General features: G+C 47.3%; 1 protein-coding gene and 1 long non-coding RNA gene across 7 annotated transcripts in view; both read left to right on the top strand.

Moving 5' to 3' along the window:
* The window catches only part of CAMTA1 (calmodulin binding transcription activator 1), a 249,553-nt gene that overhangs the window by 32,168 nt on the left and 191,578 nt on the right, over positions 1-25,807 (top strand). The window lies entirely within an intron of this gene.
* Positions 859-11,001, top strand: LOC129129659 (uncharacterized). Its single transcript, XR_013185120.1, has 2 exons — positions 859-944; positions 4,676-11,001. It is a non-coding gene; the product is annotated as an uncharacterized LOC129129659 (long non-coding RNA).

The following is a 25,807-nucleotide window of genomic DNA, read 5'->3' as shown; positions in this document are numbered from 1 at the left end:
GCCTTACAAAGGCAGGGTTTTGTGCGGGGAGTTTTTTTCTTGGCTTCAAGCACAGGGCTGGTTTGGTCCAGATAAGAGTCTCCCAAAACTTAATGCCTTGCCAGGCAGGGGGAGGGATGCTGGAATGAAGAGGAATGAAATGCCCTTGGTGGTTGTCTTTCTCCAAAAGTTATCTGATGTAAATATTACGTTCCCTGCATAAATTTAGTATAGATAATTGACTGCATCTTGCTTGGAAATGGGTACCAAAGGTTGTTTTATAGCTTCTGTGTAATTGAAATTCCAGGAGGAGAGGCCTTTGTCTTGGAAACCACATTTGAATTACTTTTTTATTGGAGTGTTAAAGCAATACGTTACAATGTGAGGGGTTCAGCGTGCGTGTGTGTCAATAATTACCAGATTTCCACAGTTACAGTGAATAAAGAAAACTGTTGAAAAAGCATGTCAAGCTTTCTCTAAAAAGCAGCCATCCAGCAGTTGTGTTGACAGCCAGGAGTGTTCTGACCTAAGCAGAGCCTCCTTGGCACAGGTAGGGGTCAGTGCCAATGCAGGACCTGCAGCTGACGCTTGGGGCTGCGCAGCCTCATTCCCTCGGTGCTGAGAACAGTTTGTGAAACAAGAAACCAATGCTCCAACGTGGAAATGGGAAAACTTTAAGGAGCCTTTCTACAGGGAGGTTAATAATAACAAGCCAAAGTGGCTGGAAACAGGAGTTGCCCAGCGTGGCTGCAGGAGGGGCAGCAGCCATGGCACAGGAGAGCAGCTGAGTGTGCTGCTTGGGCTGGGTGTGGAGTGCAGAGCTTTGATGTGCTTCCATAGAAGGTTCTAGTTTTACTCACTGAAGCTCCTTTGTTTTGCAGAGATCTTGATGCAGACGCCCTTTTGGATTTCTTTTTAATAGTGTGTGACCCTTCACCTTTGATCCCTTGACCTGCATTACTTTGGTAACCATTTCATTTTTTTAATTTCATTTCATTTTTAATTTTGGTGTGTAAGCTGTAACATTTCATCATTTTAAACTGTAGCGTTCTTTGACCTCCCCAGATGTCTTTTTTCTTTTCTATGAGGATGCCCAATGTTGCTTTTTCTTGAATAAACATTATTTCAGTTGTTAATAAAATATGTATTTTTCGTTGGTTTTTTGCTTCTTTTAAGTTTAACTGTGTGTATGTTGCCTGTATAATACTTCTTTTGATCTGTGTTCTCCCACTCAATCTATTTTGATATTTATGTACATCTTTGCTTTTAGTTCACATTTTTTCTACAGTTGATTTGTTCAGTAAAACCCATTCATGTGGCCTGTCCATGGCCCATCTGTATCCCCCTCTAGTCAACTTTTGTAGCTTAAAGTAACCTTGGGAGCATTTCAGATACACTTACAAATAAGAACTATTCTTTGCTGTTAAAATATTTTTCCTGTCCTGAAGTTAACTTTTCCAAACCATCAGCTCCAAACTGATAGCTGTTTTAATAAAAGATTAGGCTTCAGACCAAAATGAAAATCTCACTTGAAACTCAATTTGCATTTATTTTTCTGTTATCATTGGAGCCCAAAGGGAAGTTATCAATGCTTGGAGCTGTGCTTTAGGCACGGCTGTGCTTAGGGAAGCAGCGTTGTGTGTACGTGGGATGGCAAAGCCCCCAAAGCTTAGTTGGCTCTTTCCATTTTCCTCTTGAAAGGGAAGCAGTGGATAAGACAGATTTTGGCCAGATTCTATTTTTATCTGGTAAAGGATCATATGAAATCCACTGAGCACGGCCCACTGAAGTACAGATTACTTTTTAAGTGTCTCATTATTTTATTCTCTAACATTTAATGCTGAAGTTTTAATTGCACACAGATGAAGCTGCTAAATGAGCACTGAAATGGATTTAGGTCTTCTCAGAGCCTTGTTGATGCTTATAAAACTTTATATCATTCATTAGGACTACAGATTAAAATTGTAGAGAGCTGTTCACATAGTGCCACTGCGCTCTGCTGGTGCCTGGCCTCTGGAGGAGCCTGAAGCTCACCTGAACACCCTCCTGCTGACCTTTCCCCAGGGAAACTGGACTGCATTTGGCTCTGCTCCCCTGTCTGGGGGTCCTGCTGGGCTGAGCCTGAGTTGTCTCCTTCCCCCCTGAGTCCTCTGTGAGTCTTGAGGGATTCAGCCCTAGCAGGTTGTACCTGGTTCATCCTAGTGAGGATGCACCATCAACACCAGAACCTGCTTCAGGAAACAGGTTTGAATTGGCATCCCTGCCTGAAAAAGGTATTTCCAGCACTGATCTCTGTGCTTAACCACAGGATCCCTGTTTTTAAACTACCCTTGTGTGGCAGAAATGCCTGTTAAAATAGTGGCAGATCCAGTATTCACAGAATTCCCTGCCCAGCACCTCTGTGTTACTGTGTGAGTTTCTCTGACCCTGTGGCTATGAGCTGTGCTGGACTGTCACAGCCTCCATCAGTGCTTGAAGCATTCAGGTGGATTTTCCTTTCCCCTCCTGTTCAAAATTTTAGCTGTAATTGTTTCTGTAGACCTGGAGTTGTCAGTTCTGGTACACAGACTGCTGCTCCTCACCGAGTCTGTCTGGGATAGCTGGGATTTGGCTTTGGCTTGGGTTTAATGCTACCTGTCATCCTGAGGAGAAGAAGAATCCTCCAGAAACCATCTTAAGCCATTTCTTCAGTCTCCAGAAGAGGGTTTTTAAAACTCAGTGGGGAAAAAATACTTACTTTGCCCAAGAAAACCTCTTGAAGACTCTTTTTCTCCTCATAACACATATTTTATGTTGGCAGCAGTTAGATGTGAATGCCCTGACTTTCCAGGGCAGCAGTTCTTAAAAACCTTTATTTAAATGTCTGGAAACTGAAGGAAATCTCCTTCCTTGTGCAGAGGGCTGGCTGTTGGCTGCCTCCTGCTAGAACAAATAGCAGGGAAAAAGAAGAAATGAAATAAAAATGTCTGATGTTGGGAATTGGAGTCAATAATAAAAAAAAACAGAGCTTAAAAGATGGTTAGAATGTCTTGTTTCTTTTTTTTTTTTTTGTCTCATTTCATGTTTTGTCATGTCCATCCTGCCTTCTTTCATAAGGTAAGCACTCTGACCCATGGCATTCTCTGGGTGTAGCTGCCAAGGTGGTGGGATGACAGAGTGATGCATGCTTTGTTGTGATATTTCCATGTATGGTGTTAGATGCAGATGATTATTTGCAGTAATTGGTGTAAATAATATGGGTTATGCCTGTTCAGCTATTGCATGGGCTTCCAGGATGCTAGAGCTGCTGAGGGAGGAGGAGGTCCAGCCTTTGGGAAGGGGGAGATAGAAATTGTCCCCCATTTCCTCTTTAAAACACAGTAAACATTGGCAAGAAAGGCTGCTTTGTTGACCCAGCAACAGCACTGCTATTTGCCCCAGTGTAAAACCTGTCCCTGGGTTTTTGCTGCAGTGCTCCTGGATACAGCAGGAACAGCAACAGCTGACCCTTGGATGGCAAGAGATGATGGAACTTAATTCACTTTACTGAGCTTGTTTTTCACTGAGCAGTAACTCAAATACATGTTTTCATCAAACACTTAATCAAAGAACTACACAAATGCTGCAAAATGTTTGCAAAGCAAAACATTTGTCTGTTTAGATTTTGAGAGAATACTCTATTGAGAGATTTGTTCCTGCTTACGAGGTTTTTCTGTTACTCAAAGCCAGAATGTTGACAACATCCACTCCTGAAACAAGTCTTAATTTTGAAATCTATGCAGTATCTTCTGCTGCTGGAGGCTTTTATGTATTAACCTTAACAGAAGGCTGAAGGGCTGAAATGAAATCCTTGGCACACGTACAAGATTCAGAGCGTTGCATGTCTTGCAGTTCAGGTAATGCAGCTGGGGTTGGATTAACCTAATCTGCTTTATTCAACCTAATAGACACCTGTGTGTCATCTGCATGTGCTGCTTATTTAATAAAACATAGGAAGCAGCAAATTGCTCACTTTGGTCTGACTTCTTTTGAAAATCAGATGTATTGGTCAGCACAAACACACCATTTTCTGTTAACACTGAAACTCATCCAGAGGTACAGGACAGGTCTGTATCTCCTGCCCAACACTACCTGGGAAAACATAGATTTCTTGTGCAGCACCTGACCCTGTGCAACAAACTGACCAAGTGCCAGCTAACCCTCCTCATGTTTCAGGGCTGGTGGGTTCTAGGCTTGGATCCTGCTGCTCCCACTGCTCTCGTGCTCAGAGGGGAAGGGAATTCCCCCTTTCCAGAGCAGAGCCTGGGTGCTGCTCTGGCCTCACCGGCTGTTGGGGCAGCCACTCTGCAGGGAGGTTCTCTTTAGGGTGGGGGTGAATTTCTCAGGCTTACCACCCTGCTTGCTGCTCTGGGTGTATGTTGGTTTTCAAAGTCCTTAAATAATTTAATTATTGCTCCTGCTTTAATCTCTAACTTCTTGACATGCATTAAGGACTCTGATGGCTGAGGGGTTGAGCTGGCGCCATTGGGCAGCCAGCCCTGACCCTCTCCTGTGCTTCTGCTTTTCCTCTGCTTCAGAAGTAGAACTGTAGCCCTTGACACCCTGCATTGGCTTTGTGTCTGCTAGAGCAGGGTCCTCTGCCTGTTCCCCGCTCTTAGATGCACATTCAGTTCAGAAAATGCTCAGTGATAAACATGTGTTTTTATTTCTCCTTCAGGTTTGGCTTGTCTGCTTTTCAGCTCTTCTAGACATTGGAAATTCCAGTTTGTGTTTATTTTCTCTGGATTCCTTCCCACAAGACAGAAGTGAATTCAGCATGGATTATTGGGGAGAGCCTTGGCTGGGAATAAGGATAATTGCAGCCTCTGGCTGTGCCACAGTTTCACTGATGATTTCTTTTAAGTTACTCACCTGCACTGTATCTGTTTCCTCAGCTGTAAAATGTGGGTAATTACCTCCATTGTAAAATGTTACAGGGTCTGCTGGTAATTATATGAACGAAGTGCTAATTACAGTGATTATCCCTTGGACCTAGTCTAGATCTGGCTGATGTTCCTGTTGTGATGAACGCATGAAACAAATACTACAACTTGCTTTTCTCCATTCTTTGCGAGGGCCTGGGAGGTGCCATGTCACAGGATGTGTTCCCAGTGAGAAGCTCTGCTGCCCTGTCACCCAGATCCCTCTGCTCATTTCTCATTCCCCTCCACCCTCTTGTGTTACAGGGCTGTGGGCTGAGGAATTACTGATTCAGTAGTTGGAGCCACATATGATCTGATTGCCAGGGTTTATGCTGTGGCTTTGCTTTTCCTCTTGGGGATATGTAGAAGGCAGCAGCCAGGGAACTGCTCCCGAGGTACCACTTGGGTTGGGGCCAGTCTGTGCTGCCTAGTGGCCTCTGTTCCTTAAGAAGTTCTGACCTTGATGCCAGGAGAGGTGTCCTTCCAGCTGTGGAGATTATTTCCCTCCTGTAAAAGCCTACAGCTTCAAGACTTTATTATCAAACATTTTATTTGGCTTTCTCTTCTCTATTTATTTAGGACACATTTTCTTTGTAGCTGGGAATAGCCCTACTATCCCCTGAGCAGTGCTGGGTAGTGGAGGAAGAACTGATACTCTTCAAGGTAGAAATGGAGTGTTCTCATCCAGAAAATCCTCCTGCTGCTGCTGGGAAGGTGCTGTAGTTTTTGTTGGTAGTAATAAGTCACATCATATATCCGGTAATTATGACAGCCTCCTCTCCTATGCAATCCCTGCCTTCCCTGGTCTCAGACCTCATGGCACAGTAACAAAAAAAATCATGTGCTTGGTTCATCTTGCTGCAACTCTGCCTGCTCTGTTCTGCCACATCTTATTCCCTACCTTCCTTGCTTCTGTTGGATGGATTTTCTGCCTTTGCCTCCAGCCTCCATACACCTGCTTCCCATCAGCCTCAGCCTTTCTTTGCCCTGGAAGAGCAAGGCTCAGTTAAGTCTGCAGAATTTGGTAGCTGAGCAGCTCTTCCTTTCTCAGAGTTTGACGAGCGCAATGAATTTTTAACTTTTAAGAGAAGGTTTTAGTTCCTGTCCGGGATGATGGTTTGGAAAGGCTTTCTGGCAATGGGAAGGCAGTCTTTAATTGCAGTTTTGCACCTGAATTTTCCAGACTAGATGCTCTTTTCTGACAGCTTCTGTCTGATTGATTCTCTGGCCTGTTCTTTTCCATGACAGGATACTTGAGTGCTCCAGGGATGGGAGCAATGTGCCACTCCTGAGTGGTGAAAGCGTTCATTGCCAGGCAGTGAGGGTATGGAAGGAACTTTTTTCGTTAGGTGGAGGAAAAAGTAGATGAGGGATTATCATCTCTCTCACGATTTGCTCTTGCATTGCTTTAGAGCATCTAAACTAGAGAGGTGTGTCTGTAGTGTGTCTGCGCTTCACCTAATGCTCATCTGCCAGACTTGTTTGAAAATCCTTCATTTGGAAAGCAAAAAAATCGGTTTGTTCCTGCAAAAACATCATCTATTAAGATGAATTAATTTGGTGTGAGATGCTTCAAAAGTGAATGATGCCATATCCATGTTCTTACTGCCCGTTGCACAAGAGAACTGGTTTGTTTGCTCTCTGCAAGTCACATGCTGAAGGATGTTAAATTGCTGTGTAACCTGGAGGGCAATCAGTGATTCAGATTTGAGATTTATCCAAGTCTAATTTTGCAGCAATATCTGGAGTTTGTGTATCTTGGCACCACTCTGAATGCTCTGCATTAAGAGTGTAGATAAAACACAATTTTTTAAAAAACTTAAATGTATAGTAACATAATAATTATAAACTTTCTCAAATCTTCTTTTTCTTAAAAATAAGAACAGTGTTAGGTTTTCATTGAGGTGTAAAGTGTTGTGCAAAATCACTGCAACTTGCGACAAAAATGCTTTAAAGTATCTGGATGAAAATGCAGCATCACCATGAAAACAAAAGTATTAATGCAAAAGTGGTTCCAAACGAGGTGCTGCTGCTAAATGAAGGTTTTCCTGGTTTTGAGAGCCGGTTTTTAAGCAGTGATATCCTCCGTGGGGGGCAATTGCACACCCCAGGGAAGGAGTTTAGGAGCACTTTGTGTATGTCAGGGCTTGCTGCAAAGAAATCTTCATTTTTACATCTTTTTGTAATTACCTGTCGCTGCTCGCTTTGTGAGTCAGTAGTTTATAGATAAACACAGCGCAGCAGTGCCGGGGGCGCCGCTGGCCGCAGCCCCCCCGGCTGCCTGGCCTGTCCGGGCTGTGCCGGTGGCCCCGGTGCTTTTGGCATCGCCTCTCACCCATCCAGCCTCGCTCGGTACCGGGGACCTGAGGCGTGCGGGCACGGCCTGGCGCCCCGGAGCCGCCGGCCGGAGCTGCCCGTGCCCGCCTCGCCGGAGGAGGAGGAGGAGGAGGAAGAGGAGAGTTTCCATCGCGCCCCGTTCGCAGCTGCCCCCGTGTCTGTACGGACGCGGAATCCCCACAGGAGGGTGCTGCGAAGGCACTGAATGTGCAGGTTTGCAGGCAAGATGAGGGCTTGGAGGAGACGGCGATTGTAGGGCAGCCAGCGCCGTGGCTCCGCAGAGCGGGGGCAGCGCCGGGGCCGTGCCCGGGGAGCGGCGCGGGGGAGGCCGCCCGTGGTGGCCGCAGCAGCCGCTGCCGTGCTGTGGGCTCCGTGTCCGGTGTGTGAGCAAAGGCGGCGGCAGCACCGACACTCGGCTGCTGCAGGGTGCAGGGCTTGGTGGCTGCAGAGCGTCCCGGGGCTGTTCCCCTGCCTCCTGCTCGTGCCGGCTGGTGCTGGGACCCTTCCCCTGTGAGCATTGTCCGTGTGGCTTTCTGCAGCGAGCCTTGCAGCACCCAGCTACTTTCCCGTCTGCGTGTAGTATGTTTAGTCTGCACAAGTGGCAAAATGTATTTGCTTCCAAGTAGAGACAGCCTCCAAATTCTGTCCTAAAATACTTTGTAAGTTGGACCATTTTATTCAGTGCGATCAGATGAGAAATAACGGCAAAACCTCCCTTTGGTTGCTGGCTGTGCAACCCTCTTCCAAATATTTTAGTTAAAGGGATTATTTCTTTTGCATTATACATGCTCATGCCAAAAAACTTGTCTGACAAGGCCAGTTAAGCAGCACTTTCACGTGATTCTCCCTTTAGCTGTGTGCTGCTTCACCCTGAAATTGTGTAATCATTTAAAAGAAAACAACCCTCCACCCCGGGGGCTCCACACATCCACTCTACCCCTCACTTCCTTCTGTTGCTTTTCACTTTTTAAATAAACTTTTGAAACGGAGGATTATATAACTGAAGAAGAGACTTCTCTTTGGGATGACCTCTAGGACATGTGGGGGCATTCAGTCTAATTCTGTTATATGGGAGTGTGGGAGCTCTGATCCCTTCCTTTTAATGGCAGCAGGATCAACTGATCTGTTGGAGCTGTTGTAGAGAGGGGGTATAAAATTAATTACTCACTGCATTAGAGCACCTCACTTGGAAACCTGGGACTGAGATCCATGTGCAAGTCCTGTGGGGTTCCCTGCTGTCCATGGGGGCATCACAGCATGTGCTGGTTCAGTACCTGGGTTTGGATCCCAGGTATTTGGATGGAGGGCCGTGTCCAGCAGTGATGGTGCTTTGTGTTACTCTCTGGGTTTGGCACTCATCTGAAATTGCATCACCAAAAAACGCTTTTGGTGGGATGGGTGATCCCAAAGTTTGGCTAATACACACTGTGGAAGAGGTGCCTGGCAGCAGTGGGGGCTTTGCCTCAGCACCCGCGTGGCAGGGGCAGAGCTGGTCTTGTATCCAAATGCTGTTAGATCAGCTGCAGGCGAATACAAATAGACTTGGATTTTGGCCCTGTAAAGGGAGACTTTCAGCTTCCCCCGGGAATTCTGCCTTGGCAGAAACCAGCTGTAGTTCAGTGGTTTCTGTTACCAGGCAGAGTCTGTTTGGATGTTAGAAAATTAGAGCAGAAATTCCTGCAGCAGTCAGCTGTGTCTGCGTCACCTCTGTGACCTCTAACTGCTACTCCTGCAAACAGTTGCCATTAAACACAGTCAATAACCCCCTTCTGCATTCCATTGGATCGTCTCTTCCTGCCATCTCAAATGAAAAATAAACAAAAGAGCTTAAGCGTGCAACGTGCTAAATAGACTAATCAGCTGTGAAAATATTTTATGGGGGAATCTGGGGCAAGAGCTGTCAGTGGGAGCGAGCTGATTGGAGCTGCAGCAAAACAGCTCCGGGAGGCGGCCATGGGGACAGAAGGGAAAGATCTGTTCAAATGTATGCGTGCTATTTTTTTTACCCCTTTCTGAGTAGTTTTAGGAAATCCCTCCCTCTGTAAATTGATTACCTCTGCACATCAGAATGCCTTGGCTCTAAGTACGCACTAAGCTGCTCCTATGCTGATTTGACTTTGCCCGTTAAATGTAAAACAGGTTTTAATCTTCTCATTTAGATGTTTTAATAGAAAGTAAATGTTCAACTTGCTTTGCTGCGGCCTCCAAATCTTTAATCCGTGGGAATGTTTTTAATGAAAGGGAAACTGTGCTTTTGTTTAAAGCATGGGTGATGCTGCAGGCAGTAGTGCTGGTGGGGGGAATTGCAAACCCACACCAGGAATTTTTGGCACTGGTGGATCCCGGATTTGGGGATTATGGATTTAGGAATATTGGGAGAATGACAAGGGGATAGTCTTGGGACAGTCTGTGGCTGGGAATGGGTCTGTAACCAAGTTCAGTGTCAGTGATTCCTGCCCCCGAATTCAGAATCATCCCTGTGTTCTGATGATGTTACAGGGCTGTTGCTGCTCCAGCAAGGGAGAGCTGAGCAGAGCCGTGTGCTTGCCAAGGAAACCGCAAAGCAGGCAGCACCGGGTTTTGTTCTGCACACAAAAGGGGGGGTTCTGCTCTCCTGAAGCCACTCAGCTTACTTATGATTTAATTTAATGTAATTTGTTAAAAAAGATGTGGCTCCAGGACACACAATACAGCTGGCAAAGTACTATGACAAAGTCAAAACTGAACAAGGAGTGGAGCATGCAGTAAATGTGGGTAGAAACCACCTAGGGGCAATCCAAGGCACTTGTGCTCACTTTGGGGCAGGACCCACAGCTGTTAGCCCCTTCAGTTGCATTTTCTGCCTCAAATGAGAATCAGAACTTTATTAGGTTAAAAGTACAGCAAGACCTGGAAGATGGAGAGTGCTGCCAAAGGATTTACCTCCGTGTTTCCCACCAGCCTGTGCTGCCAGAAGGGAGATGCTGCTCAGGGCAGCTGAAGGCAGACAGGCACCTCCAAGGAAGTGCTTCATAAACACAACTTCCCTCATTGGAAAGCCGACTGCACCGATAAAGCTTTGGCTGGGTAAATAAAGTGTTCTGATTTCCAGGCCTGTATTGTAAGTTGTCAAGCTGTAATTGTGTAAGTGCCAGGGTTATAAATAGCGGGTGCAGCTGGCAAGGCCCAGCCATGGCACACCGTGGCACCGGTGCTCCGTAGTGAGAATTGGGAGGATTGTTCTCATTTGGGTTTTGGCTTCTGCTTTTGCACTCCACGCTTTTCCCACCTGGGCTTGCAGGGACTGGTTCCTGTAGCCAGGCCTGGCCATCCTTTGTGGGACAGGGGCCAGCTTGGACGCAGGAGCATCCTGCGGCACCTGGATTTGTACCTGATCTGTGCATCAACTGGGCCGTGTGCAGAAGGCAAGGAGAAGAAATTTTACTATTGGTAAAATAATAAATCGACTTCAGACTGAAACAGTTCATTATTGCAGCGTCAGTACACTTAAGAGGCTGGTGCTGCATCACAGGTGTGTGGATGCCTGTGGAAGATAGTGTCATAAGGGATGTCCCAGCAGTACCTGCAGTGAAGGATTCACTGTTCTCCACAGGATGACTGCAGAGCAGTTTGCATACATCCATGGGGAAACAGAGCTGCTCCTTCACTGTGCACCAGAGGGATGAGTTAGGTTTTATAACATAGTAACTTAAATATTTAATTTTCTGAGTTGTCGTTTTTCTAATTAAATTAATATGCAATTTTTTTTCTGTTTGCCTTTTTATTTTGAGGTTTTTTTCTCTTTGACCAAAATCCTAATAACCCAACAGGTCACAGGCACGTCAAGATGCTGGGACAGTGCTAGGGGCCGAGGAGAGCAGAGCTGGGGCTGTGTGTGGAGGGTTGGGGTGTGGCAGGAGGACAGTGGTGGAAAAATGTTTGCCTTCCCTGTGGGAGTGGGGTTGAAACGCTACATCAGGCACGTGTCACCAAAATAATAAAAATACTATGAAAGCAATCAAGTATGCGTTACCCACTTGGCGTTGTTACAGGCGGCTCCTCCCTGTGCAAGGCCAAGCCATTCTGAATTCATCCCCCGGGATTTGGTGTTAAAACATGTTCGCTGCCAGCTGACAGAAGAGTCAAGCTTGGATTTATTACACCGGCACCTGCATAAAAAATGACAGATGATGCGAATGTATTTAATTATCATTCAACGCCACGTCTCTGCTTGCTCCGGTCGCAGGGCTGCAGCTGGCGCACACTTTAACTAAAGTCAGTGTGCTTATCTAGAGAGGGGCCCGGAGGAGGCGGCCAGGGGAGACCGGGTGTTCCTGCGGGGCCCGGCTGAGCAGACTCGGGTCTCTGCACACACTCGCTGCCCCGCGTTCCCCATCCCCGGGCCTCCGCAGCTCCGGCTCCGCCAGGGAACGCGCTCCCAGCCCGGAGCTGGAATTCCCCGGAGTGTCCCTGCCAAGGGGGTCCCCGGGGGCATCCCCCGTGCGGCCCAGCGTGCGGGCAGGTTCGCTGCACAGCCGTGCCAGTGCCATCCCGCGTCCCAAAGGCCGCTGCGGTTTGCAGCAAGGTCAGGGGGACACGCCGGGACTGCCGCAGCGGCGCCGGGAGCGAAGCGCGGCTCCCGCCGCCGGCTTCACGTGTGCCGGGGAAACGCGGAGCGGGGATGCTCTGGGCAGCTCTGCTCTGTGTGTGTGTGTGTGTGTGTGTGTGCAGCTACATGGACGTGCAGGCACCGAGGTACATGCCAGAACATAGATACACACGTGCGTGCACAGATAAATGCGCACAGACACATGCATATCCACGGGTAGAAACGTGTGTGTACAGATACATATGTGCATACACACCTGCAAACATACACAGACACACACACACACGTCATGCACACGTGCATACACACATGCAGACGTGCATACACAAATACACACACACACACCTGCATACACACCTGCATACACACATAGACACTCGCTCACGTCATGCACATGTGCCTACACACCTGCATGCACACCTGGATACACACATACACAGCTGCACACACACACACACACCTGCATACACACATGCACACGTGCATTCACACATTCCTACACATATGCATACACATGTGCATACACACACATGTGCATACACACACACACACCTGCACACACACACACACACACACACACACACACACACACACACACACACACGTGCATACACACCTGCATACACACGTGCACACATGCATATTTGGCCTGTGGGAGGCTGCCCAGGTGCTGCTGCCCAGCTGCCTCAGCCCCAGCTGCCGTGGCCTCTCCCAGCTGCTGTCAGTGAGCTCTGATGGAGCTGCCGGGGAGCTCAGACAAGCCCAGAGCCTGCCTGGGATGCTCTCGCTTTCCTGGGGTGCAGAGCCCGGTGTCCCCTCAGCCCTCAGTCCCCTGCCATCACCCCTGTGCCCCCTGGATGCCAGTGAGTGCTCCTGGCCAGGCACTCCTGTGAGCTCACACAAGCTGGACCAGTATTTTTGGTGGGGGGGAAAGGCAATCCAAAGGTGACCTGGGCAATTCCTGCCTCCCTGAGGGATGAAGATTTGGGGTTGTTGAGGGGGGGTGTCCTGCTTGCCTTCCTGCTTTGTAGGAGGAAAAGCTGCTGTTGGGGTTTCGTTATCGCTTGTTTGTTGCCTGTGCTCACCAAACCGTGCAGGGAAAAGGGGATTTGGGGAGGATTAAAGTATCTGATTCTTGCTTGGTTACTGAGCCTTTTGGACGTGAGCTCCAGCAGCTTTGTCCTGCGTGGAGGAGACAGCAGGCCATGAGGAGAGATGGTCAAAGGAATTGGCCAAAAAGGAACAGAAAAATCTGATTTTTTGCAAAGCTTATAAGAGGAAAATGGAAGAATTTTGATCTTGCCAAAATACTTTTGACATTGGAGTTTTCCTTGTTTTTAATAATGATTTCAAAAAACCACTTAGTTGAAAGCAAAAAATAAGAAACCATCTGGAAATGAGGGGTTTTCCTCAGTGCCCTGCCACAGAGTGTCCTCACTGCTGTGTGCAGAACAGGGAGATGTTTGCTTTTGGGGGACATTTCTGGCACAAGTATTTTGCACACCAAAACTCTCTTGGTTTTGGTGGATGTGGCGTTTCCCCTGGGGGTTCTGGCCAGAGGAGCTGGGCAGGCACATAAAGCTGTGCTTGTGGGTGTTGCTGTCTCTTAAGCACACCAAACCCCACACTCAGAAGTGGAGCAATCAGCTGGGGATATTTCAGAGCGGGTGGTGAAACGAGGTAGTTTTTAGTATTCATGAAAAATGCTTGTGACAGCCTTACCCCAAGTAATGAGCAGCCACCTGCAGTTCAGAGCAGTGCTTGATAATGCTGTAATTAGATTGGAGATGCAAAAAAGCTCATTAAAATTAAATAACATATTTGTCACTGTTTTAAGAGGTGCAGATTGCCTCGAACCATGCTGGTCTCTTGACCTTGAGTATTTTGGCATAGTCCTCTCTGTTGAGCACATGAAAATAACGTTGGAGCATCCCACAGGCAGGTTCATGGTGGGGGTTTCAGCACAGGGTTGCAGGTGCTCACCTGCCCTGGTCAGATTGTTTGGCACCTCACCATACAGAGCCAAGCTGCCAGCACTGGGATGGCACCGAGGAACACAGGCTTCCAAAGGCATGGGTATGAAAGGTAAACCTCTTCGGTTTTTGAAATACAGCAAAATGTGTTTTGAGTCCTCCCCTTCCTCCCTCCTGTCTGAAAAAGAGCATGCAAAGTCACGACAGTGTCTATTAACAAGACTGTAATTTTCCAAAATTAATTTTTAATGACTAATTTGTCTTGTTTTCAGATGTTTTATACAACACTTATTGTTTAAACTCCTTTTGTTTCTCCACATGTTACCACAGCAGAGGCAGGTGTTGGGTCAAGATCTCCACTTGGGGCATCCACTGCTGGCATGGCTCTGCCCTTGGGAGGGCTGCATCTGCCAAGGAAAGGCAGCTCTGGGGAAAGGCAGAGATCATCCTTTATAGAAAGGATTTCCCTTTCTGCTGCCCCAAAATGGCACTGCTGTCCAAACACTGCAGCTCACTCCAGCTGTTGTGGCCACTGTTGTGCTGCTCTTCCCCTCCAGAGATGCTGGCCGGCCAGGGCTTCTCTTGCAGGAGCTTCTATGCACAAAGAAGAGAATTAAAAACAAAAAGTGGGTTTTTCTTCCTCCTCCTCACTCATAGTGAGTAATTACACGTAGGTGTCTCGGAACAGGAGTGTTTACAGACACTCTGTATTTTCGGCGTGTGGGATTTTCCCACTGTAGCACTTGGGCTGTGAGCAGCAGCAGAAGCAGCACTCAGCCTGGTGCCTGGATCACCACTGCTGTGTTGGGAACTGAGGAAGAGGAGGGAATGCTCTTGAGCATGGAGTATCCTTGTGTGATCATGGCCCTTCGATGTCCACAGGAAGGGAGTTTGTAGCGCAGCTACTGGCACCCTAAAGATAAACTTTTTTTTGTTGTACTTTTTTCCCCTTCTTAGGAGTGATCTTGGAAGGGCTCAGATTTGGGTGGTGGCAGCTTGTGTTGCCTTGCAGCTGGGCACACTGCTTGGCTTTGCTTGCTGCCATTCATGTCAATGTTTTCTGTTATGTTCCTGGCACCAAATGGGAATTTTCTCAGAGCTTGTTCTGACTAATGTTGATGAAAGGGCAGAAATTCATTATTAGAGTGAAATAGCTGGTGATAGACTGGGGTTCCCAGGTGTATGAATGAATATCAGCAAATATCTGTAATGAAATTTTTTCTGCAAATCCTTGCCTGTGACCACCCCTGCTCTGCCTGTGTGGGCTGAGCTGTGAGTGCCACACAGCCACAGGGGTTTGGAACAGCCCCTGTAGGGCTGCCCAGGTCTGTCCCCACAGCCTGGGCACCCACAGCTTCTCTGTGGCTGCACTGCTTCCCCAAAACCAGTGTGAGAGCCTGTGATGGGCAGGCAGAGCCTAAAAAATAAAACCCAGTGAAGTGTTCTCAAGTCCCAGATTGAGACAGGACCCATCCACCTCTTCCTTTCATCCAGGTACCTGATTATTGGCAGAGTAATCTTAGTTCTTTGTCTAGGGTGAGATGGTTGGGAGGGAGGGAGCTGTGAGTGAACAGTTTCATCAGCAATAAATATTTCCAGATAAAACAGAATGTGTGCTTCCCATCATGCTTGGAGCAGAGTGGCTGTGGCTCAGGCTTCTGGCCAGATCCAGGTGGGTCCTTTAGGCTGGTCTTAGGCAACTTCAGAGGAAAAGAACCCCCCCAAACGCATTTGGCATTTGTGGTTATGCTGAGGAATCTGCTGGCAGAGTAAACCCCGGGTAAACATCCTCAATTTGCTGCCTCCTGAAATGGAGCAGCTTTTGGAGTTTGGAGCCACAATTTGTATTCAAATGAAGGTCATTTGAAAGGTGTAACACAGTAAACAGCCATTATTTCATTTTGATAGTGGTACTAAAATTATAGTGTTGGTTGAATTATTTTAGTATAGGACCATTACCATCTCCCTAAAACACTTAGAGGGGTTTTATATCAGTGCTGCAGTCCTGAAATTAGAGGAAAATTAAAAATCACACGACTGTGGTAGAAAAGTAATTTATTTGTGAGGATGCCTTCATTTTATCATGGTGTCTCTTCCCCTTCTGCTATTCCAGGAGAGAGATGTGCTCCTGACACCCAGACAGGCTCCCAGGGTTTGCCTTCCTGAACCAGGAAGGCATCAGCTTCCCACGAGCCAGGGCTGCCATAAGCCACCCCCAAAGCTTAATTTTTAATTTTTTTTTTGGTTTTTTTTTTCAGTAGAAGTGGCTGATGTGGTATTGCCTGACTCAGTGCTGTCAGCGTGTTGTATTTCAAACATACTCGTGTAGGGGGTAGGCACACACTTAAAACCTCTCTGCATTCATTTTCTTCTAGGAATACAGGCAGTAGAAGTTGGAGTTAATAGAGTGGCAGTGATTTCCCTCATTGGCGTGGCTGGTGAGGGTGCCTGGATGGAGTGTGGCAATTAGGGCTGCTGTTGGGTGGAAGGGGGGATGCTCCAAGGCTGCGTTGGAGTGGGAGCTGGCGGACGTGAACAAAATCTTAATTGGGAAATTCCCGTCGATTATTACAGCTGCCTTCATTAACATTTTCACACTTGGCTGGTAACAAATGAGGAGAAGGGTTGTGTGTGCCACTGGATTTATAGTGTTCCAAATCCACTCCATACCTGGGGTGTGCCTTTGAGCAGAAGGGATCGTAGCTTTTTGTGGAGGGGTGTTGTGTGAGGATTTCTGGGAAAATCTTTACTGGCAAGGAGCTGGTTTTCAGTGAAAGGAAGGAATACCCTGCAAATAAAATTCCTAGCTCTATCTCTGGCAAAGTTCAGTTTGGGTTTGGATCTGGTTTTTATGGGGTTTTTGATCTGTTTGTGCTTAATTCCAGGGTTTTTTAATTGCACAAGGAGGATATCAAGTGCATATCCACTGGAAAAGAGCATAAAGTCCTAAACGCTGTGAGTTGAGCTGCTTTAACAGTAGCAAGGCTGACATAAATGAAGCACCAGCCATGAAAAAGATGTTGGCCATGGAAGGCCACCACATCATGTTGCAGGAAAAGGACATGCCTTGTGTCCCTTCCCTGGCCTCACATGCCCTGGCTTGCTCCTGCTCACACTTTACTGCTGCACACGATGCTGGCAGGGCGAAAATACGTTTTTATTATGAAATCACAGGGTGCTCATGTGCTGGGTGACATTGGGGTGGATGGTCCCATCCTTGGGTGAAAGCTGCTTTCACAGAGGAGATCCTCAGAAGCTCCTTCAAATTGAGGGGAAAACCTGCAGCTGGATTAGGATGCCCTCGGAGATGAGCGTAGCAACCTGTTCCATATTTATTACGGGCAACAATTTGACTAAGGGAGAATTTAGATTAATAACATTCAGCCCAGAGAAGTAATTTCCTTTGAGAAAGCGATTTACATGCACTCTGCCAAAAAGAGCCGTCACCGCGTGCTCTCTCTGTGTCAGCTCCAATAATGAAGTTGGAAATAACATGGGAGGTTAATAGGTCCTACTTATCTCCTTAGTGCTGCAAAGGAAGATTTACAGTGCAGAGCCTGGTTTGCATATTCCCCTTGGAAATGGAAAGGTTTTTCCCAGCTGAGATTGATGAGAGCTTGCAGGGTGTCTGCTGGGGCTGTAAACCTCCATCCCAGGGACATGCTCCTGCCAGAGGGAGCCGCCTTCCCCGGGTCACTGGCCAGGGACTGACTTAGATGCCAGAGCCACCATTCCAGTGATAATTATTTTTATCCATCTGTCTCCTCTAAGCCTGGGAGTTCACAGAGACGTGGCTGCCACACCGTGTTAGGAGCTGGGCTGAAGCCCTGTGGGTTTTCCCTGGGAGCTGCCCATGGCATGTGAAAGGGAAACTCATCTGGAGATGCTGCTGTGGAGGGTGGTGGAGCTGCCTGTGTTACCCCTTGGGCTGCTGCCTGTCTTCTGCGTGTATGTTGGGGTATTGTCCTGGTTTAGGGCAAATTTGGGAGAAAACCTCCAAAAGGAGGCCCCCCCCAGAAAGCAAACCCACACGGCCCCTCCTCCCAACCGGTTTGGGAAGGATTCCTTGGAGAGAAGAGGAAAGAACCTGTTTATTTAACAGGCAAAGCACCCCCCAGCACACAAAATGAACAATACTGGATGACACCACTCTTTCACTGCTCTGAAAAAGATGACAAATTCAGAAAGTCTCTCCTGGGGATGGTTGCTCTGTTATCGGTCCCTCCACTGCTGGGGCAGCTGCTGCAGCCACAAGGTGCAAATTCTCAGTGTTCCCAGGTCCCAGTCCAGAGCAGTTTCGAGTAGGTCCAAAAAAGGGAAAGGAGACAGTCCAGGGAAACATTTGGACTGCTTAGCTACTAACTAATGAGCAGAAGCAAAAAGTGAGAGCAAAGCAGGAGCAAAGCAGGAGCAAGAGCAAAGTGAAAAGCAAAAGCAGCACCATGCACTGCCCCGTCTGTGTGTCCTGCCAGCCCTGGGGAAGCGGCTGATAAGAAACCAAAACAAAACTTTCACTCTTCAGAGCCAGTCTTGAAGGCACAGAACATAATACCCAGCATAAACAGAACACATGGATAGGAATACAAGCATCATAATGTCATCCTAGGATGTCACCCTAGGTATGTTGTGTCCTGCCCTTACCCCAAGGAGGGGGCTCTATGAGCTGGGCCTTGGAGCTGGGAGCTGCTGGAATGTGCAGGTGGGTAATTGGGGCCTGCTCCTCTGGTTGGAATTGGTACTGACCCTGCCTCCAAGGGGGAGCACGCTGCTGCCTGGGCTGTTGGTGAGGCTGGAAGCAGCTGGAGTTGCCTGGAGTGGCCCCTTCCCCTTGTGTGGCTGTCCCGGGGATGGCGGGGACAGGGGATGGCGGGAGCCAGAGGCTGTCACTTCACATTACTCCTGTGAAATCCCAGAGGACCCATGGCACGTTATGGGCTGCTGCAGGAGCTCTTTCCCTGTGAGCAGTGGAGCTGTCTGGGCTTAGAGTAAGGAAAATCCCCAAATTCTGTGGCTGCTTTCCTCTCCCCTGGCTCTTCCCACTGGCTTTTGGGAAAGAGCTCTGTGTCTGTTCTTTCCCAGCAGGGTTGTGTTTGGGTCCTTCCAGGTTGCTGGGCTCTTCCAAACTGGGAATAAACCAAACTTTTAAAAATAAACCAAAATTCATTCCCTCTGGATAATTTAAGTCGCATGATGCCTGAAACCTGCTTAGGAAAGGGACTCTGAGAGAGAAAGAATTGTTAATAAATGTTCTGTCTGCACAAACTGTAAAATATTCATTTCAGTCAGTTATTTCACGTTACCGAGCAAGTGCAAGAAGAATGAACTTTCTGAACAGCTTAAGGTACAATTCTGTAATAACCTGAGCCATTTAATGAATGAAATATTTAACATAATTTGCATATATTAAGTGATGGGATGACGTTTTTCTACTTCTGTGTACTCTTTGTGTATCTGGAATGGTGCAACCTTTCCTCTTCACCACTCCTCACAGTGCTCCAGGGTAAGCACTAAGGAAATGGCATTTTTCCTCCCCATTTGGAGCCAAGCAAATGGGAGCCACACCAGCTGAAGGCAAGGGCACACACAGGCACAGCTGAAGTGTTTTCAGCTTGGCAGCACGACTCGAGTAAGCATTGCTTCTGCTGCCATTTCTGCTCTTGATGCTCCCAGTCCCACAAAACACGATTTGTTTCCTTTATTTTCTTTTTTTTTTTTTTTAATCAAGTAGTATTTTAAGTGCAGACAAGAAGCTGTCTGCACATGCCAGAGACTCCTCTTGGCAGCACAATGCACAGGGCCTGGGAGCTGCCCTGTTCTGAAGTGCTCCTGGAGCATAGCTGGGCCTGGCACAGAGCCCATCCCTGGCATGGGATGTCCCTTGTGGCACGCTGGCTGCTGGATGCCATCCCCATGCAGCACTGCTGGCCCCTCCAGAGCTGTGGCTGGGCTGCCCTTGGGGATGCTGAGCCTGCCTGTGCTGTCCTTGAGAGTGGCATCCCTCAGCTGGCACTGCTGTTGGATGGTTGCTGTAAATCAGGGCCAAGTAAGGCAGTGAAAACCTCAGGAGTGGGAAATAAGGGGGAACCTTGGTGCTTTCCCCCACAGAAACAGAGAGAGCTGTAACAGGTGCTGAGTGACCAGCACTTCATTCTCAACAGGCTGCTCCAGGAGGAGGGAGCTGCTGATTTCCATGGGACCAGAAATTGCAGGTCATAACCCAAACAGTGGCAGGGCTGGGTTCCCAGTTATACCCAACTGAGGTGTGACTTCATTAGTGTTCCCTGACTTAACTGCACTTTAATTCTGCTCTGTAAGTGGTCTTAGGAAACTGTAGAGGGAAATGAAGTGTCCCAAAGAGTGTGTGCGTTTCAAGTATCTATATAGATATATAGATTTATAGATACATGGGTCTCTCTGTATCCTGTGGGTGGGATTTGGGTGGCTGCCCAGAGCAGCAGCCCTGGGGAGCACAGAGTGGATCTGGGGTGACCCGTGTGGCTCACAGTGATGCAGGTACATCCAAGGTGTCCATCATGCTGTGCCCTGATGCCACTAATGCCAACCCTCACAGGCTGGATGAATAATGAATGCATCTTGCTCTTCCAATCCCCATTGCTTTGTGGTTTTTGCATCCCACGCACTCTGTGTTGTGTCAGTCATTTGCCCAGTTTGTAGTTTGTTCAGGGCTCTGGGCTGGTTTTCCAGCCTGTCTGAGCCTCACTCGGAAATGCCTTCTGTCATGTTCAAGTGGCACCTTCACACTGCTCGTTTCCAGGTCGTTGGTAAATATGAAGCAATAAAGGAAATATAAAAGGAGTTCAACCAGGAATCCCCATCTGTCTGGGCCTGCAGAGCTCTTGGATGTCAAAATTGCCTTTCCAGAACTTTAAAGACTTAAAACCAGAGAAGAGCAGAGTAATTCTCAAACACATCCCTTTCTTTTATCAGCAAGATTTTAATTTTTTTAAGGTATATAAACTAATAGGAAATGAGCCCACTGCTGGGGATATAAAGCACAGAGTGGCATGAGTGTTCAGGGTCCCCTCAGCAGCTGGATTTGAGCTGGGTGAGCAGAGGGAGGGCTGTTTTCATCCTGCTGTCAATGTGCCTTGACAGAGCGTTAAAGTCAATATTACCCTAAAAACGTTCTGCTTTTCATAACAGGCAATTTTGTTGGTGTTGAAAATGCTTTGTTTGATTTTGGGAGCCATTCATTACAGGATCAAGGCTTCAAAGTGAAGCCAATTAGTTATAAGAGCTACTTTTAAAAAGCTTTTTTCCAAACACCAGCTTGAAGGTTAGCTGGAATGTGGTGAATGGGGAGCCTGTGTGGGGTGGCCCCACTGCAGTGCCGGTACCACTGGGGCTGCATCCCCCTCACTGAGGCCACATCCTGGCAGGAGCAGCAACCTGCAGCCACTCTGCCCTTTTCTATATTTAGTAAGAAATGCATCAGCATCCCTTTTACTCCCTGAATTCCCTCTGGGAGTGGAGCTGGTAAATAGCTGTCGCACTAAAAATAACACCTGCAGCAGCCACTGGCAGCCACGTTCCCTTCCCTGGCTGAGCACAGAGCCAAAGGGCTCCCACCCTGGGAGCAGATGTTGGGATTTATGATTATTTAAAAAAAACAACCCTAAAAATCAACACTTAGAAATATAAAGAGCATGAAATCACCTGTGATGCTTAACCTTTGGGAAGCAGCATCCCTGCTCTGTGCTGGCTGCTGTCTGTGAGAAAGGACACAGCAGCCCCAGCACAGCCTGCAGCAGTGTTCTGTGGGCTGGCAGTCCAGAGGTCACTGGTGTGACATGGCATCAGTCCTGCCTTTCACCAGCCTTCTGGTCAACCCCTTTCCAAGGATAAATACAGGGAATCCTGGCCACTTTGGGCATTTTGCTGTCCTGGCACTGCTCAGAATGGGAAATGGCTCTTTCACACAAACATCCTTTTTTCTGGTCATTTTTTCCCTTGTCATATGTGTTCTCTTAGAGGCAAGGCTTAACTAAACTTTTGGAAGTTTGAAAATAACTCACAAGGAATTTACAGTTCCCTGATGGTGCTCTGATTTTATGGTTGTTTCCTTGCAGTGCCAGCGCACACAATAATTCCAGGTCAGAGGGGCAGTTTCCACAGATGGGAGCCAGCTGGCAGCTGCCAGCCACTCTGGGAGCAGACCTGCTGTGCCCCCTAGGCCACAGGCCCTGGTTAATCATCATGGCTGGATCCTGACATGGGGCAGAAATATTTCCCTTTTCATGCCCCCACAGAAGGGAGGATGGTTTGATGACAGCTGTGAGTGTTGTGAGTTTACTGGAGCTGATGGGCACTTGGGAGCTGCCTCCAGAAAATGGACTTTTTGTTCCCCATTTTGTGAAGAATCCATCAAAGTGACCCTGAGATCATTTGTTTAAAGCATGGTGTGAGTAATGCCAGTGTCACAGGTTTAATCCCCATATGGGTCAATCAGTTATGAGTTTGACTTTATGATCCTTCAGGGTCTCTTCCAACTCAGAATTGGCTGTGATTCTGAATTTACCAGGGAAGAACTGGGAAGAAAAACCCCAAACCAAAAAACCTCACCAAAACCAACCAACCCAGCAGCAGCAGCAGCCAGGAGCTGGGGACATCAGCACAAGTGGCTTGGGCCTGGCTGGGGCTGGGACAGAACCACTCTGAGATGTCAGAGGCATCTCCTGCAGTGCAGAGAGCCCTGGCTTTCTGCTAATGGTGCTGTGGCTTCTGAATAATGAACAATTAATTATATAAAGATATGAATAATGCTTTTTCTGGCTGCTTCTGCTTGTATTTGATATTGGTCCTTCCATTTAGATTTTTTATTTGAGTGGAGCAGCGTGAGATTAGGGACTCCTGTACAGGTCAGGCAATGTGCCTCCAGGAAGGACAGCCAGAAGCCATGACCCTTCTCATAGACTGTGGTTCTTTTGGCATCTTCAATGCTTAAAACCCCTTTGTGAATTGTACTGGTGCTGCACAGGTTCATTCCAGACACTGTTCCTGAGTTTTTGTCAGCCTGGCCATGCTTGGGTACTGGGCTGTGCAACTCAAGGCTCTGTGGTGCTCTCTGTTCACAAATGCAAAACATGAACAATTCTTGCAGGAATGATGATAATGAGTAGCACGGGTAATTTTTTTTTTTTTTTAACACTAAATGCTGTTTGCACAACGATACAGGACACTTGTGTGGTATTGACAGAGCTGGGAATGCCTTCAGTGTAAACAATGGAAAATGAATAAACCCGTTCAGTAATGACTTCAGGTACAGCAAGTTCTGTGTTCAACTGGATCTTCAGGAAAAGGGATCCTTGTGTTTGGGCTGGAGTGGGATAGATGGAGCATGAAAGCACCAGCATCCCCATTTGCACTAATTAAGATGTGAGACTGAGGTGGTGGCATGACAGCAGAGCATTGGTCAAACCAGTAAAATGTCCCAGTCCCTGCTATTCCTGGATTCCCCTGCTATTCCCAGATTTCTGGGCTTTGTGGCTCTCAGTCTGACCAGCAGCATCATTTGAATGCAGCTTTTATCATGATTGAATATGTATATTTTAAGAAGGATTTTAATTCTGTTTGAAATAAGAAAATGCCATAAATCAGCAGCAGAATCTTTTAACATTTACAGTTTTAAATGAATTCCTGGTGAGAGTCTCTTAAGCCAGATTTATATCTGACTCTGCATTGAGCTGTCGTTACGTGGGACTGAAAAACTCTGACAGAATTAGGCATAATGCAAAAACATGCTGAAAAGACAGTTTTGCAGGACTGTGGCACATTATTATGTCAGAGCATATGGGAGCAAGGAGTTTGTAGAAAGGGGCAATTTCTGGGGATATTTCCCTTTTAATGATCCTTCCATTGGAAGGACTTTGGAAGGGCTTGCTGCTATCTCCATGCAAGAGAAGGCAAATGGAGCAGGCTCTGGTGTTGGTACCTTGTTGGGCACAGCTGTCCCACTGCTGAGAGTGGGACTGGTGAGTCCCCCTGGGGCAGGAGGGACCATCCAGGCTGGGGGGAGGCCATGGCATGGGCAGGTTCACAGGGATCTGCTCCATCCCCTGTGATGCAGTTAGACTTTGCCACTTGGTGCAGGAGAGCTGCAGAACATTCCATGTTCCTCCTGGTTTCTGGAATGCTCTTTGGCATCTTGAGGCCACGTGACTGTTTGAATTGTGTACAAAAATTGAGTTTTTTGCTATTATGCTTTAATTAATGCATCATAAACACAGGGATCTTAGTGAATTTTTTTTTAAATCACATCGCATATTTGACTCTTTCAGGCTTCAGAGGACACTTGAACTGAACCAGCAGGGTGCCAGTGTTCATGGTTCTTTAATTCACAGGGTTTAGTCCAAGGTCATTTAAAACGAAAAAAACCCCACATGATGACCTGTGGGTGTTTTCCAGTAACTCAAGACTGGGCGTTATTTGTTCCTGCTCTGTTTCACTAACTGTCCCTCAGTGTGAGGCCTAAATGGAAGATAAAATCCATCCTAATCCTATTAGGCATGGGCTGATGCAAGGGCTGACTTGGCTCTTACTTGTGACTAACAGCACTTCTGAGTGGTTCAGGGCAGCCATGGCTGGGGAGTGGTGCCCCATTATGCTCTTGATTTTCTGAAGACCCAATGTGTGTCTCAGTTTGCTCTTGTCCATGTGTTTGGCAGCTGAAGGAGCTGAGCAGATCTTGTTCAGCTCCTGTGCCTGTTAGCCACTGCTTGTGCTCTTGATTGGGTTTTTTCCTTCTCCTTTTCATGTGTTTTAGAGAAAATTATTTCTTGTCCAAATCTATTTTTTTCATACTAGGTTTAACCCTGAAAATAGTTTTTGAGTTGTCCATTTGCTACTTTTCTCTTTTTTTTTTCACTTTGTGTACTTTTTTCCCTTTCTTCTCCCCTTTTCCATAAGTTTTCTTTGGGATTGTGTCCACTTCGATTTGCAGCTGGTTTTTTATTTCTCACCATTGTGATCCTTTAACCCCAGGAGTTTGTCAGGGCTGCTCCAGCACTGGAATCTGAGGGCAGACAGCTCTCCTGAGGGTGCTGGGTGCACGAGGCCCCAGCAGTGCTGCAGAACACCATTGCAGTCAGATGACTTGATCAGCCATCACAGCTCAGGATTTCCTAAATGTCACCCTATAATATCTAATTAAGATTGCAGTTTGAAGACATCATGTACTTTAATTGAAAACTGTAGAGCAATCTATTCCATTTTTTTCCTGTTAAATTAATAGTGTGGACCTTTAGCAGATGGTTGGTGAGACACCAATATTAATGAAAACATCCCCCCTCCTGCAATCCTGCTGCTCACTGCCATGCAGGGAACCAAGGCGAGCATCTCCCAAACCAGAAGCATTTCCCACTTGGTGGCTTTACTGTCCTGTGGCACCAGACATGCTACAGGGCTGCCCTCAGGCCTTTTCCTGCAGAGGTGAGCTCTAGCTGGGTAAAGGGGACAGCTGCAGGCTGTGGGCTGTCACAGACACATTTTATGAAAAATCCTTTCCTTAGGATTTTTTCTCCTGAGAAGCTGAGAGGCCTCAGGAACAAAATGTAAGCAATGGTTATCTGCTGCTGTGGAATGCAACAGGTGCATCTGGGATTGGGCTCATGTGGTTGTTTCTAATTAATGGCCAATCACAGCCCAGCTGGCTCAGACTCTCTGTCCGAGCCACAAGCCTTTGTTACCATTCTTTCTTTTTCTATTCTTAGCCAGCCTTCTGATGAAATCCTTTCTTCTATTCTTTTAGTACAGTTTTAATGTAATATATATCATAAAATAATAAATCAAGCCTTCTGAAACATGGAGTCAGATCCTCGTTTCTTCCCTCATCCTCGGACCCCTGTGAACAGCATCCTATGGGTCTGCTCTCTGCAAACCAAGGGAATGCAACACTTTGGGCCCCAAAATGGTGGGGGTTTCATCCATTAGGGCAACAGAGCAAGGGTCTGTGGTATTTTCACAGGTATGAA

The sequence above is a fragment of the Agelaius phoeniceus genome, chromosome 24 (genome assembly GCF_051311805.1).
Source record: "Agelaius phoeniceus isolate bAgePho1 chromosome 24, bAgePho1.hap1, whole genome shotgun sequence".
In the NCBI taxonomy this organism is placed as follows: domain Eukaryota; kingdom Metazoa; phylum Chordata; class Aves; order Passeriformes; family Icteridae; genus Agelaius; species Agelaius phoeniceus.
Note: the sequence above shows the minus strand (reverse complement) of the source record. Positions and strands in the feature narration are given on the sequence as shown.